The sequence below is a fragment of the Erythrolamprus reginae genome, chromosome 3, assembly GCF_031021105.1.
Source record: "Erythrolamprus reginae isolate rEryReg1 chromosome 3, rEryReg1.hap1, whole genome shotgun sequence".
Classification (NCBI taxonomy): Eukaryota; Metazoa; Chordata; class Lepidosauria; order Squamata; family Dipsadidae; genus Erythrolamprus; species Erythrolamprus reginae.
In genome coordinates, this window is record NC_091952.1 from 254,491,136 (window position 1) to 254,506,805 (window position 15,670).

Genomic DNA, 15,670 nt, shown 5'->3' on the forward strand with positions numbered 1-15,670 from the left:
CTCTCTTTTTCTCTCTCTTTCTTTCTCTCTTTCTCTCTCTCTCTCTCTCTCTTTCTTTCTTTCTTTCTTTTTTCCTTCCTTCCTTCCTTCCTTCCTTCCTCGCCTTATTTATGATATTTATATGCTACCCAATTTCAATAGGACTTTGGGCGGCTCACAATAATCACAATATTTTTTTAAAAAAAATGGAACATATAATAACAATAAAACAGCGCATGAAAATATAAAATACATAAATAACCTCTTAAAAAACATGCATACTGTCAGTCATTCCTAATCCCAGGCTGGCCAAAAAGCCAGGTCTTAAAAACCGGTAGATTGGGGATAGCACGGACCTCTGGAGGCAGTTGATTCCAAAGGGTCAGGGCCATCACAAAGAAGGCCCTTCCCCACAGACCCTCCAGCTGACACACAAAATACAAACAATCTCACACAGAAAAGAAAGAAAAAATACATTAAAATAAAAGTTGGACATTTTTGTGACGTGCCTGTAGTACAAATCTAATGGTGCTTATTTACTATTACATAAATTATATTTACATATATTCATCGAGTTTTAGCAAAGGTCTTATTCTGGTATGTCTTTTGGTTTTCCTTTTGTGACATTTACTTCCCATATTATCTAATATTTATTAATTCTCTGATTTTACTTTTTTTCCCCTTTTTTCCATCCAGTGATAAAACCTACTCCAACAGTTAATGTTTATTTTTTGGGAGGATGCGATGATTTCCATTCCACACCAAAGCGAAAGCTCTCGTGCAGGCTCCTCACCCTGTGCTTCCTTTCCAAACTTTGCCCACATTTGGCGAGTAAACATATTAATCAACTAAGCAAACTCCGACATCCAGCACTCTTTGAAGAAAAAGGCACGCTGCAAGCCCAGTGAATAAATAACAAGCAAAGGAAGCTTTAATGGGAGAATTAGCTCTTCAAGCAAATCAGGATTTGCAGCCACAACTATTGTAAATTTTGCAAACACAAGGAACTGTCTCCTGAAGGATGCAAAAGTTTTACCGAAAACACAAAAGCAATATTAGTGGAGGTTAAAACAGAAAAGTCAGGTTCTACATTTAGGCAAGAAAAACAAAATGCACAGGTACAGTATACAGTGGTACCTCTACTTAGGAACTTTTCTAGATAAGAACCGGGTGTTCAAAAATTTTTTGCCTCTACTTAAGAACCATTTTCTACTTAAGAACCTGAGCCCGGAAGTTTTGGGTTTTTTTGATTCACCTCACCTCACCTTCTTCCTTCAGCACCGACTATCCTCCTCCTCTTCTTCCTCCTCCTCCTCCCACCCAAATTCCGAGCTTTTATTTCTTTCCTAATGGGTTTGCAGGCATTATTTGCTTTTACATTGATTCCTATGGGAGAAATTGCTTCTACTTAACAACCTGGTCACGGAACGAATTAAGTTCTTACGTAGAGGTACCACTGTATGTGTTGCTTATTTGACCCCTATGACAATCATTAAGAAATTATTATTATTATTATTATTATTATTATTATTATTATTATTATTATTACTACTACTATTACTATTATTATTATTACTATTGTTGTTGTTGTTGGTTGTTGTTGGTTGTTTTGTTGTTGTTTTGTTGTTGTTTTTATTATTATTATTATTATTATTATTATTATTATTATTATTATTATTATTATTATTATGTCAGTACAACACAGCAAACGAGATCACTATGCTGGATTTCATATTTCATCACCAGTCGGGCGCTTCCCAACCACTTAGGACTCCGTGATGTAGCGGCAAATTATGTTTGCCGATCCCAGTAAAGCGGCCTTTTGCAATTGACAGATGGGGATTTTGTCAATTCCAATGGTTTTCAAATGTCCGCTGAGATCCTTTGGCACTGCGCCCAGCGTGCCAAGGACCACTGGGACCACTTTCACGGGCTTATGCCAGAGTCGTTGCAGCTCAATTTTTAGATCTTCGTCATGATTGTGCGATTCTCTTACATTGAGAATTTCTGCCACTTTTTGATTTATAAGCTTTGTTTGTTTTGTTCCTGTAGCTCATTTGTCGATGGCTGCCCAGGTTCCACAGCAGCCACCACGGTTCTTTTTATCCTGGGCGACGACCAAGCCAGTATGGACTTCTTTTTGTTTTGTCTTTCCATTAGTTTAAATGGGTTAGGTACATTTAGTCTGGCTCCTCTGCTTTGACCACTCCGGCAAGATTAGACCTAGTTTACACTACTGCCAGCACAGCTCTCAGCTTCATTGAAGCACACAAACCATCAGATCGTGCAGAATGCAGTTGCGAGAGCAATCATGGGCTTCCCGAAATATGCCCATGTTACACCAACACTCCGCAGTCTGCATTGGTTACCGGCCAATTTCCGGTCACAATTCAAAGTGTTGGTCATCACCTATAAAGCCCTTCATGGCATTGGACCAGAATATCTCCGGGACAGCCTTCTGCCGCATGAATCCCAGCGACCAGTTAGGTTCCACAGAGTTGGCCTTCTCCGGGTCCCGTCGACGAAGCAATGTCCTTTGGCGGGACCCAGGAGAAGAGCCTTCTCTGTGGCGGCCCCGACCCTCTGGAACCAGCTCCCCTCAGATATCAGAGTTGCCTCCACCCTCTTTGTCTTTCGCAAGCTCCTTAAAACCCACCTCTGTCATCAGGCATGGGGGAATTGAAATTTCCCTTCCCCCTAGGCTTATAGAATTTATACATGGTATGCTTGTTTGCATGAGTGGTTCTTTAAATTGGGGTTTTTTAGATTGTTTTTAATATTAGATTTGTTTACATTGTCTTTTTATATTGTTGTTAGCCGCCCCGAGTCTTCGGAGAGGGGCGGCATACAAATCTAAATAATAATAATAATAATAATAATTTATTTATTTTATTTATTTATTATTTAGATTTGTATGCCACCCCTCTCCGCAGACACGGGGCGGTTAACTATCATCATCATCATGATCATCATCATCATCATCATTATTATTATTAATTGACAAATGTATCTTTTCTTTTATGTACCCTGAGAGCATCTGCACCAAAGACAAATTCCTTGTGGGTCCAATCACACTTGGCCAATAAAGAATAAAGAAAAAAGATAACCCCACTTGCATTCTTGCTACCGTAGAATTAAATCTCCAAGTGGTCTCAACGATTCTGTAACATAATGCAAATGACCAGCTGTCTGCAAGGAGTATCAATCCTTCCATTCCCCACCATCCAGCCAGAACTGAAGAAGCTTCTTGGATGAGAAGCAAAACGTCTTCAGAGAAAAAAACTAGAAAGTGTGTGGGGAAGAGCTGCCCATGATAAAAATCTCAACTTAAATGCAAGCATTTGGCCAGTAATTGGAAAAATTGGTACATTCGGAGCTGTGTTGTAATTGCCTTTTGCCCAAAGGTACATTGACCTCGGAGTGTTATTTACACATTTACTATGCATCGAGGCTGCAACGGCCTCTCTTAAATTGAGCATCTCACCATGAAGATGGAATTTAATGCCATTATGCAGGACAGAAAATGAGAATCGTTCTGCTGGGTGCCTGAACCTATGATTGAAATGGTCAGTCCAGGTTCTCACTTAACATCCTCAGATATCAAAATGTCATAGAAACATAGAAACATAGAAGATTGACCGCAGAAAAAGACCTCATGGTCCATCTAGCCGGCCCTTATACTATTTCCTGTATTTGATCTTAGGATGAATGGATGTTTATCCCAGGCATGTTTAAATTCAGTTACTGTGGATTTATCCACCACGTCTGCTGGAAGTTTGTTCCAAGGATCTACTACTCTTTCAATAAAATAATATTTTCTCATGTTGCTTTTGATATTTCTCCCAACTAACTTCAGATTGTGTCCCCTTGTTCCCATGTTCACTTTCCTATTACAAACACTTCCCTCCTGGACCTTATTTAACCCTTCAACATATTTAAATGTTTCGATCATGTCCCACCTTTCCCTTCTGTCCTCCAGACTATACAGATGGAGTTCATGAAGTCTTTCCTGATACGTTTTATGCTTAAGACCTTCCACCATTCTTGTAGCCCGTCTTTGGACCTGTTCAATTTTGTCAATATATTTTGTAAGTGAAGTCTCCAGAACTGAACACAGTATTCCAAATGTGGTCTCACCAGCATTCTATATAGCGGGATCATAATCTCCCTCTTCCTGCTTGTTATACCTCTAGCTATGTCCTTTTTCAATCATTATTCCACAGCAGAACGGAGTAGCAGAGATGGAAGGGACCTTGGGGTTATTCTACTTCAACCCCCTGCTTAAGCAGGAGATTCTAAACCACTTCAGGCAAATGGCTCTCCAATCTCTTTTTTAAAAAAACCCACCATAGAGTCTTCTCCTAGCACGGCATCCTTTTTCCTCTGCTACCTGGAAATTGGTTCCCTTACTATAGTTTCTTCTAGTGCAATATCCTTTTTCCTTTGCTAAATGGAAGTTGGTTTTTCCCGACCATAGAGTCTTCTCCTAGCGCAACATCCTTTTTCCTCTACCTGTGCCAGTGTGTGAAACTTCTATTTCAGAGGCATCTTTCCAGCCTCTGAAACCTCCAACACCTCTAGCTATGCTTGGCTGCATAGCTAGAGGTATAACAAGCAGGAACAGGGAGATCATGATCCCGCTATATAGAGTGCTGGTGAGACCACATTTGGAATACTGTGTTCAGTTCTGGAGACCTCACCTACAAAAAGATATTGACAAAATTGAATGGGTCCAAAGATGGGCTACAAGAATGGTGGAAGGTCTTAAGCATAAAACGTATCAGGAAAGACTTCATGAACTCAATCTGTATAGTCTGGAGGACAGAAGGAAAAGGGGGGACATGATCGAAACATTTAAATATGTTAAAGGGTTAAATAAGGTTCAGGAGGGAAGTGTTTTTAATAGGAAAGTGAACACAAGAACAAGGGGACACAATCTGAAGTTAGTTGGGGGAAAGATCAAAAGCAACGTGAGAAAATATTATTTTACTGAAAGAGTAGTAGATCCTTGGAACAAACTTCCAGCAGACGTGGTAGATAAATCCACAGGAACTGAATTTAAACATGCCTGGCATAAACATATATCCATTGTTAGATAAAATACAGGAAATAGTATAAGGGCAGACTAGATGGACCATGAGGTCTTTTTCTGCCGTCAGTCTTCTATGTTTCTGTTTCCAACACTATCAACTGTGGAGCTGACCAGTGACAGGGAGCTGCAGTGGAGGGATGAAAGAGCCACATACGGCTCGAGAGCCACAGGTTGCTGACCCCTGAACCTAGACGTTACCAGTTCCTTAAATTCAGCACGCTCATTCCTCAACTTAAAGCCAAGATGTTGAGCCTCCGACGAGATATCAGAGTCTTCTGCTTCTTTGTATCAAATGTCAACCAGAGGAGTGAAAGAGGGAGAAAGAACTACAGAGCTGTCAAGGAAGATGATGGGTTAGATTAGGTCCGATTGCACGGGGACTATGTTATGTCACCTTCCGTCCTACTATTGTACAGTCTAAAAGAAGCAGCTTGTTCGGTGCAACTGACAGCTCCAAACCTCTGGCCTTGACCTTGAACTGCCTCTTACTCCTCCAGGGACACAGGCTTTGAGTCTTCTCAGGAACAGCACTGCTGACCACATAATGTGGGCCAGGCTTAGCACGGGGCTTAAGAACATACAACTTTCCAAGCTCAGAGCCGCATGAGAAGTTATTCTAAAAAGCACTGAATGGGAACAGGGTGGGAAAAAAAAATATTAAGTGATCCTGGAACTTAATGAAACTTAATTATGATTAATGTGATTACTCTCCAGTCATGTATTTAATCATTGCCTCCTTGTGATCGTCATTAATTTTAATGTTATAATTTGGTGGTGAAGTTTGCAGAGCTGTGTATCCCGGCTCTCAACATTTTCTTAGGAGGGAGGGAGGAGAGAGACGGTAGTAGGGAAGGATGGGAAGAAGGAAGGAAGCAAGGGAGGGAGGGAGGGAGGAAAGAAGGAAAGAAAGAAGGGAGGAAAGGAAGAAAGAAGGAAGGGAGGGGAGGGAGGGAGGAAAGAAGGAAAGAAGGAAGAAGAGCGATGGTAGTAGGAAATGAAGGAAGACAGGGAGGGACGAAGGGAGGGAGGAAGGAAAGAAGGAAGGACAGTAGTAGGAAATTAAGGAAGAGGTGGGAGGGAGGAGACGGACAGTAGTAGGAAATGAGGGGGGGAGGGATGAAGGAAAGGAGGTAGGAAGGGGAGGGAGGGATGAAAGAAGGAAAGAAGGGAGGGAAGGGGGAGGAAGGAAGGAAGGAAGGAAGGAGAGGGATGGTAGTAGGAAACGAGGGAGGGAGGAAGCAGGAAGGGAGGTAGGGAGGAAGGGAGGGATGAAAGAAGGAAAGAAGGGAGGGAGGGGAGGAAGGAAGGAGACGGAAAGTAGTAAGAAATGAGGGAGGGGGAGGGATGAAGGAAGGGAGGGACGGAGGAAGCTGGAGGAAGGGAAGGAAGGGTGGGACGGAGGAAGGAAGGAAGGAGAGGGATAGTAGTAGGAAACGAGGGAAGGAGGAAGCAGGAAGGAAGGGAGGGGGGAGGAAGGAAGGAAGGGGGTAGGGAGGAAGGGAGGGATGAAAGAAGGAAAGAAGGAAAGAAGGGAGGGAGGGGGAGGAAGGAAGGAAGGAAGGAGACAGAAAGTAGTAAGAAATGAGGGAGGGGGGATGAAGGGAGGAAGGGAAGGAAGGAAGGAAGGAAGGAGAGGGATGGTAGTAGGAAATGAAGGAAGGGAGGGAAGGCAGGAAGTAGGGAGGAAGGAAGGCAAAATGAGATTCTATTTAAGCAATTGCAAACTAAAAAAAATACTTTTCTTACCACTAAATTTCATTTTTTTAGAAGTCAACTTCTATTATTTTTTTTTCTTTTCTGAAGGAAACAAGATAGATCCCTGATCCAAAGACAGCTCCTCGCCTCTACTATGCAGAAATATTTGGCCTCCATCCCAACAGACGGTTGCAAAAAAAATTATATGTGAGTCATCACCGTGTTGTTATAGAAACATCATCATCATCCGATCTGAAATCCCAGCGTCCTTTCATTGTTGTGGTGGGTTATTATTTGTTTTTAAAGGAGGGGTATATAATGAGATAAAACTGGATTGGCCCACGCTTCCTTTTCACAAACACTTTGAAAGAATCGGACAGAGGGAGGCTAAATAAAAAATAAAAATGGGGAAAAGAAAGAGAAAAGGCAGGAAATTGAGGAGGAAAAGGCGATTTTGTAACCGCCTACTTCAGAGTTGGAGATAAGTCGGGCAGAAGAACAGCTGGAGCCTGTTTCCAAATAGAATAGAATAGAATAGAATAGAATAGAATTTTATTGGCCAAGTGTGATTGGACACACAAGGAATTTGTCTTGGTTCATATGCTCTCAGCGGACATAAAAGAAAAAGAGACATTTGTCAAGAATCATGTGGTACAACACTTAATGATTGTCATAGGGGTCAAATAAGCAATGAAGAAACAATCAATATTAATAAAAATCTTAGGATACAAGCAACAAGTGACAGTCATACAGTCCTAAGTGGGAGGAAAGGGATGAGAGGAATGATGAGAAAAAAACTAGTAGAAATAGAAGTGCAGATTTAGTAAAAAGTCTGACAGTGTTGAGGGAATTATTTGTTTAGTAGAGTGATGGTGTTCGGGAAAAAACTGTCCTTGTGTCTAGTTATCTTGGTGTGCAGTGCTCTGTAGCGACATTTTGAGAGTAAGAGTTGAAACAGTTTAGGTCCAGGATATGTCCAGGAGAGCTTATGTCCAGTTTATGTCCAGGAGAGCTTATGTCCAGTTTATGTCCAGTAGAGCAATCATGGGCTTCTGTAGATATGCCCATGTCACTCCAACACTCCGCAGTCTGCATTGGTTGCTGATCAATTTCCGGTCACAATTCAAAGTGTTGGTTATGACCTATAAAGCCCTTCATGGCATCGGACCAGAATATCTCCAGGACCGCCTTCTGCCGCACGAATTCTACGGAGAGGGGTGGCATACAAATCTAATGAATGAATGAATAAATAAACAAACAAACAAATAAATAAGAGGGGTCAGTAAATATTTTCCCCGCCCTCTTTTTGACTCGTACAGTCTACAAGTCCTCAATGGAAGGCAGGTTGGCCGCAATTGTTTTTTCTGCAATTCCGATTCTCCTCTGATAATCAGAACTGCAGAAAAAACAATTGCTGCCAATCTGCCTTCCATTGATGAAGAGCTAGCAAGAGTTGATGAGTATAGGCAGAGAAATGCGCATGCATAGAGCTGTCAGGAGCAGGAACAGAGATCGAATAGGGAGTAAAGGACCAAGGGGATGCTGAATGGCCCTTCCCATAGGAAATAAATAGCACCCTTTCATCCTACCATCCCTGTAATCTGTTCCGAAATTCAGAAGAGAACTTCTTTACTTACTAATAACCGCTTCCCCCGAGCCAAAGCGAGGTACTGTTTTGGCCCTCCAGCGGAGCTGGCAGCAGGCTCAGATGTTGGGGAGGAACATAGACCAGTCCTGGAGTCTGTAAAAGGCTCGCTAAGTGCTCTGCATCCGAGGCAGAGACAGGGCCAGGGCCCTCCGGCAGTTATGAACTATCTTTGGAGTCGGAGTAAAGTGAAGCAGAAGAACAGCTGGGACCTGTTCCTGATGGGCGCATGCACAGAGCTGTCAGGAGAAGGGAACATTTAAGGAACAGAGGTCGATTCTGGAGTAAAGGCCCAAGGGGATGCTGAATGGCCCCTCCCATAGGGAACAAACAAGAGCAAAAGAGGAGTGGTGTTTGCAGGAGACAATTAATTCATTATTTGTGTGAAGACCGGGTTATTTAAATTAGTACCTTGCAGAGATTTCTTGCCAAGTACAGTGGTACCTCTACCTACAAACGCCTCTTGAACCGGGCGTTCAAGATTTTATTGCTTCTTCTCAAGAACCAATTTCCACTTACAAACCCGAGCCTCCGAAACTGTAACTGGAAAAGGCAGGGAGAAGCCTTTGTGGGGCCTCTCTAGGAATCTCCTGGGAGGAAACAGGGCCGGAAAAGTGGGGAGAAGCCTCTGTGGGGCCTCTCTAGGAATCTCCTGGGAGGAAATGGGGCCGGAAAAGGTGGGGAGAAACCTCTGTGGGGCCTCTCTAGGAATCTGCTAGGAGGAAAAGTTGGAGAGAAGCCTCTGTGGGGCCTTTCTAGGAATCTCCTGGGTGGAAAATGACCATAAAAGGCGGGGAGAAGCCTCTGTGGGGCCTTTCTATGAATCTCCTGGGTGGAAACAGGGCTGTAAAAGGCGGGGAGAAGCCTCTGTGGGGCCTCTCTAGGAATCTACTGGGTGGAAACAGGGCCATAAAAGGTGGGGAGAAGCCTCTGTGGGGCCTCTCTAGGAATCTCCTGGACATGAAACGAATTAAGTTCATAAGTAGACGTACCACTGTATTTCCTTGTACGGCATTGCGTCAAGAAGCTCTCGACCTGGCCATTCTCCAAGGACTGATAAGGTCTGTATTTGCAATTCACCCTTGAAAGACTATTTGCCGGAACTTTGCTAGACGTGAATGCTAGGAATTCACATTAAGCAAATTAAAAAAGAGGGGGGGATTGTGTTTCGGGACAGGGAGTCTGTTTTGTCATTTGCTGAAGCTAGGTCAAAACACAGCTGTTTTCGCATCCGAATCCTGTCATTCCGTTTTCAAGACGGTTGAAAAAATAAAATAAAATGCGGAATGTGAGAAACGTTTTCTACATTTACGGATGCTCAGCGGTGTGGAGCAAAGATATGAGTAGGTAAATAATCCTCTTTCTGCTTTATACCCTTCTCTGAAAATACGAATGGAGCTCCTGGAATCGAAAGAAGAAAGGCAAACCGTCTCATTAAAGGAAGAAAAATGTACTTAAATTTCCAAAAGAAACTGGACTTATTAAGACAGGTCTGGAGGCTAAATCGCTCTCCGCATGTTTTAGCCTCCAGCTAATCATCTTGGTTAATCTTCTCTGCACTATTTCCAGAGTCTCAACATCTTTTTTTATATTGTAGTGATTGAAATTGGATGCAATATTCCAGGTTTGGCCACACCAAGGCATTATAAAGTGCTATTAGCACTTCGCGTGATCTTGATTCAGTGTCATTGAACAGCCTCTGAACAAAAAGTTGTAATTGTTTCTGTATTTTCTGCCAAGATGTTGTGAATGGAATAGAACAGAACAAGATAGAACTGGATAGAAAAGAACAGAACAGAATTCTTTATTGGCTAAGTTTGATTAGAAACATAGAAAAATAGAAGATTGACGGCAGAAAAAGACCTCATGGTCCATCTAGTCTGCCCTTATACTGTTTCCTGTATTTTATCTTAGGGTGGATATATGTTTATCCCAGGCATGTTTAAATTCAGTGACTGTGGATTGACCAACCACGTCTGCTGGAAGTTTGTTCCAAGCATCTACTACTCTTTCCGTCAAATAATATTTTCTCACGTTGCTTCTGATCTTTCCCCCAACTAACCTCTGATTGTGCCCCCTTGTTCTTGTCTTCACCTTCCTATTACAATCACTTTCCTCCTGAACCTTATTTAACCCTTTAATATATTTAAATGTTTCGATCATGTCCCCCCTTTACTTTCTGTCCTCCAGACATAGAAACATAGAAGATTAACAGCAGAAAAAGACCTCATGGTCCATCTCATCTGCCCTTATGCTATTTCCTATATTTTATCTTAGGATGGATCTATGTTTATCCCAGGCATGTTTAAGTTCAGTTACTGTGGATTAACCAACCACGTCTGCTGGAAGTTTGTTCCAAGCATCTATTACTCTTTCCGTCAAATAATATTTTCTCACTTTGCTTCTGATATTTCCCTCAATTAATCTCAGATTGTGCTCCCTTATTGTTGTGTTCACTTTCCTATTAAAAACACTTCCCTCCTGAACCTTATTTAACCCTTTAACATATTGAAATGTTTCAATCATGTCCCCCTTTTCCTCCACACTATACAGATTGAGTTCATGAAGTCTTTCAGAGTTAAAGATTAGACAAACAAGGAATTTGGTCTTGGTGCATATAGCATTTAGCATTAGTATTTAGACTTATATACCACTTCCCGGTGCTTTATAGCTTTCTATAAGTGGTTTACAGAATCAGTATATATTGCTCCCAACTATCTGGGTCCTCATTTATCCGACCACAGAAGGATGGAAGGATGGCAGGTGGTGATCAGCAGACGTAGCCTGCAGTTATGCACTCTAACAACTGCACCACCCTAGCTCTCATATGCTCTCAGTGTACATAGAAACATAGAAGATGGACGGCAAAAAAAGACCTCATAGTACATCTAGTCTGCCCTTATACTATTTCCTGTATTTTATATTAGGATGGATCTGTTTATCCATGTTTAAATTAAGTTACTGTGGATTGACCAACCACGTATTCTGGGAGTTTGTTCCAAGCATCTACTACTCTTTCAGTAAAAAGAAAAGGCCCTATTTGGACAGGGAGTCATTGCTCACAGTCACTCAGGCCCTCATCACCTCGAGGTTCGATTACTGCAACGCTCTCTACATGGGGCTACCTTTAAAAAGTGTTCGGAAACTTCAGATCGTGCAGAATGCGGCCGTGAGAGCCATCATGGGGCTTCCTAGATTCGCCCATGTTTCTGCAACACTCTGTGGCCTGCACTGGCTGCCGATCGGTTTCCGGTCACAATTCAAAGTGTTGGTCATGACCTTTAAAGCCCCATGGCAGTGGGCCAGAATACATCCGGAACCACCTTCTGCCGCACGAATCCCAGCGGCCGATAAGGTCCTACAGAGTTGGCCTTCTCCGGGTCCCGTCGACCAAACAATGTTGTTTGGTGGGCCCCAGGGGAAGAGCCTTCTCTGTGGCGGCCCTGGCCCTCTGGAATCAACTCCCCCCAGAGATTAGAACGGCCCCCACCCTCCTTGTCTTTCGCAAATTACTCAAGACCCACCTTTATCGCCAAGCATGGGGGAGTTAAGATATTCTTTTCCCCTAGGCCATTACAAGTTACGTATGGTATGTTTGTGTGTATGTTTGGTTTTACTATAAGGGTTTTTACTTGTTTTATTAATTGGATTATTATATGCTTTTTTTTAATCATTGTTATTAGCCGCCCCGAGTCTGCGTAGAGGGGCGGCATACAAATCCGATAAATAATAATAATAATAATAATAATAATAATAATAATAATAATAATGAAAAAAACATAAAAGAAAAGAAGCATTTGTCAAGAACCATGAGGGACAAGACTTAATGATAGTCATAGGGTACAAATATCATCATCCACTCCGAGTCTTCGGAGAGGGGTGGCATACAAGTCTAATAAATTATTATTAGTATTATTATTATTATTATTATTATTATTATTATTGTTGTTGTTGTTGTTGTTATTGTTGTTATTATCATCATCATCATCATTTTGTTCCCCCATTCCCAAAAAGCGGAAAGTTAGAGGACTCTAGGGCACCAGAAGGTGGCAGAGAATGACCTAGAGAGGACTTTCAAAGCTACCCAGGAAAACTTCTCCTCTCTCTTTGCGTTGAACAAGGACTACGCAACACTCCATGGGTTCGGAGGAGGAGGAGGGAGCTGGGAGGACATTTGTGAGAATTGACCTAGATCTCCTGGTAATTAAGCTTCCCTCTTCATTAATCCCTTCCCTACTTGACTTCACAACTGTGTAGGCTGCTCCAGTGAGTCACCACTCCACAAGCACTGTTGACAAGGGAAATGGGTCCTTCGGGAACACCTGCTTTGCCACCCACGCCGGCTCTGATTCAAGGGTTGAAACCATCACTTGTGACTTCAAGGCAGAGGAGATTCCATCACCACCACTACCCCCGTGTTTCAGAAACGTGTTATGTGTGCATGTTGGGGAGAGGATGGAGTTCCCATGAGAAGAAGATGGAGGCCTAGCTCCTTGAGCAGAGTCCTTTCTCTCCAGATATACACTGCTCCAAAAAATAAAGGGAACACTTAAACCACAAAATATAACTCCAAGTAAATCAAACTGGCCATTTAGGAACAACACTGGTTGACAGTAAATTTCACCTACTGTTGTGCACATTCAACTTTGTACAGAACAAAGTATTCAATGGGAATATTTCATTTATTCAGATCTGGGATGTGTTATTTGAGTGTTCCCTTTACTTTTTTGAGCAGTATACATACATACATACATATATACATACATACATATATGGAGAGAGAGAGAGAGAGAGAAACACAGGAGAACTAGATATCAGAATATATTGCAGTAATTAATGAACCAGTTAAAATCAACGAAGACACATTTGTAGAAAATAAGTTTACTCCACCCCGAGTCTGCGGAGAGGGGCAGCATACAAATCTAATAAATTATTATTATTATTATTATTATTATTATTATTATTATTATTATTGAAACATAGAAGTCTGACGGCAGAAAAAGACCTCCTGGTCCATCTAGTCTGCCCTTATACTATTTCCTGTATTTTATCTTAGGATGGATCTATGTTTATCCCAGGCATGTTTAAATTCGGTTACTGTGGATTTATCTACCACGTCTGCTGGAAGTTTGTTCCAAGGATCTACTACTCTTTCAGTAAAATAATATTTTCTCATATTGCTTTCTCATTATTATTATTATTATTATTACTCTTCAGTCTTCTATATACAGGAACTTTATATCAGCTATATTCAGCTTACTTACAAGTAAATATTCAACCAATCCAGGTTTCTAGTGGATACCAAACTCATCCAAGTGTCTTCATATCACTATCACAGTTCTACTTAATATCTAACTCACACTCAAACAGCTGCAGTCAGCCAACTATCAACCACCGTCAACAACAAACGACCACAAGGGAATGGTGACATTGACCTTTTATTACTAAACTAGGTGCCATAGTTGAGTGAGGTTTGTGGAGAGCAGGAGAAGGAGGAAGAAAAGGAGGAGGAGGAGGAAGAAGAGGAGGAGGAGGAGGAGGAGGAGGAGGAGGAAGATAAGAAGAGGAGGACGAAAAAGAAGCGGAAGAAGAAGAGGAGGAGGAGGAAGAGGAAGAAGAAGAGGAGGAGGAAGAAGAGGTGGAGGAGGAAGAAGAGGAGGAGGAAGAGGAAGGTGGAGGAGGAGGAGGAAGAGGAAGAAGAAGATTATCATATGGCATCCTCAATGCTCTCTGAGCTTGGTTTGTCTTTTTGCAGATGTGCAGCAAAAACTGTCATAAAACAAGATAAAACTCACTTAAGCACCATCTTCCTTAGCAACCAGAAATACAGAACTCAACTTTGGCCATATGTCTGACTATATTAAACCAAAACAAGGGAAATTGGCAAAACCCTAGGCGAGAGATGCCACAACATTGCACTCATAAATGTTACCTGAATATTGTGACATTTCAAATATAATTGTCTTCCTCTTTTATAGCATCTCTCTGCCCAGCAGTGTAGCCTCGGGACAAAAGAGAGCGAGAATTCAGTGATGGATTCCGCCACTAAACCAAGAAATATATTTGCTAAATTATTTAAAGGAAAACAAGGAACTTCTAACGAGCCGAGGACTTTGCCAACTCGCTCTGTTATTCTTTGGCAAGTATATTTTTTTGTTCTCGGTTGTTTTAGAAACATAGAAGATTGAGGGCAGAAAAAGACCTCATGGTCCCTCTAGTCTGCCCTTATACTATTTCCTGTGTTTTATCTTAGGATGGATATATGTTAATCCCAGACATGTTTCAATTCAGCTCCTGTGGATTTACCAACCACGTCTGCTGGAGGTTTGTTCCAAGCATCTACTACTCTTTCATTAAAATAATATTTTCTCACGTTGCTTCTGATCTTTCCCCAACTAACTTCAGATTGTGCCCCCTTGTTCTTGTGTTCACCTTCCTATTAAAATCACTTTCCTCCTGAACCTTATTTAACCCTTTAATATATTTAAATGTTTTGATCATGTCCCCCCTTTTCCTTCTGTCCTCCAGACATAGAAACATAGAACCATAGAAGATTGAGGGCAGAAAAAGACTTCATGGTCCATCTAGTCTGCCCTTATACTATTTCCTGTGTTTTATCTTAGGATGGATATATGTTTATCCCAGGCATGTTTCAATTCAGTTCCTGTGGATTTACCAACCAGGTCTGCTGGAGGTTTGTTCCAAGGATCTACTACTCTTTCAGTAAAATAATATTTTCTCACGTTGCTTCTGATCTTTCCCCCAACTAATCTCAAATTGTGTCTCCTTGTCCTTGGGTTCACTTTCCTATTAAAAACAGTTCCCTCCTGAACCTTATTTAACCCTTGAACATATTTAAATGTTTCGATCATGTCCCCCCTTTCCCTTCTGTCCTCCAGACTATACAGATTGAGTTCATGAAGTCTTTCCTGATACGTTTTATGCTTAAGACCTTCCACCATTCTTGTAGCCCATCTTTGGACCCGTTCAATTTTGTCAATATCTTTTTGTAGGTGAGGTCTCCAGAACTGAACACAGTCTTCCAAATGTGGTCTCACCAATGGGATCACAATCTCCCTCTTCCTGCTTGTTATACCTCTAGCTATTCAGCCAAGCATTCTACTTGCTTTTTTTTTTTTTAAATCCTGCTTTCTGAACATGGTTGAAGGGTTGAATTAATGAAGAAGCTGAATGCTGTTGGGTGTTTTAAAAGACAAAAACACAGGGATGCCAAGGACAATTTAAAGGAAAGGAGGAAC

General features: G+C 41.7%; 1 long non-coding RNA gene across 1 annotated transcript in view; it reads right to left on the reverse strand.

The window, feature by feature from the left end:
* LOC139166033 (uncharacterized) overlaps window positions 1–15,670 on the reverse strand; it is a 73,511-nt gene that overhangs the window by 22,952 nt on the left and 34,889 nt on the right. The gene's annotated exons all lie outside the window — the stretch shown is intronic.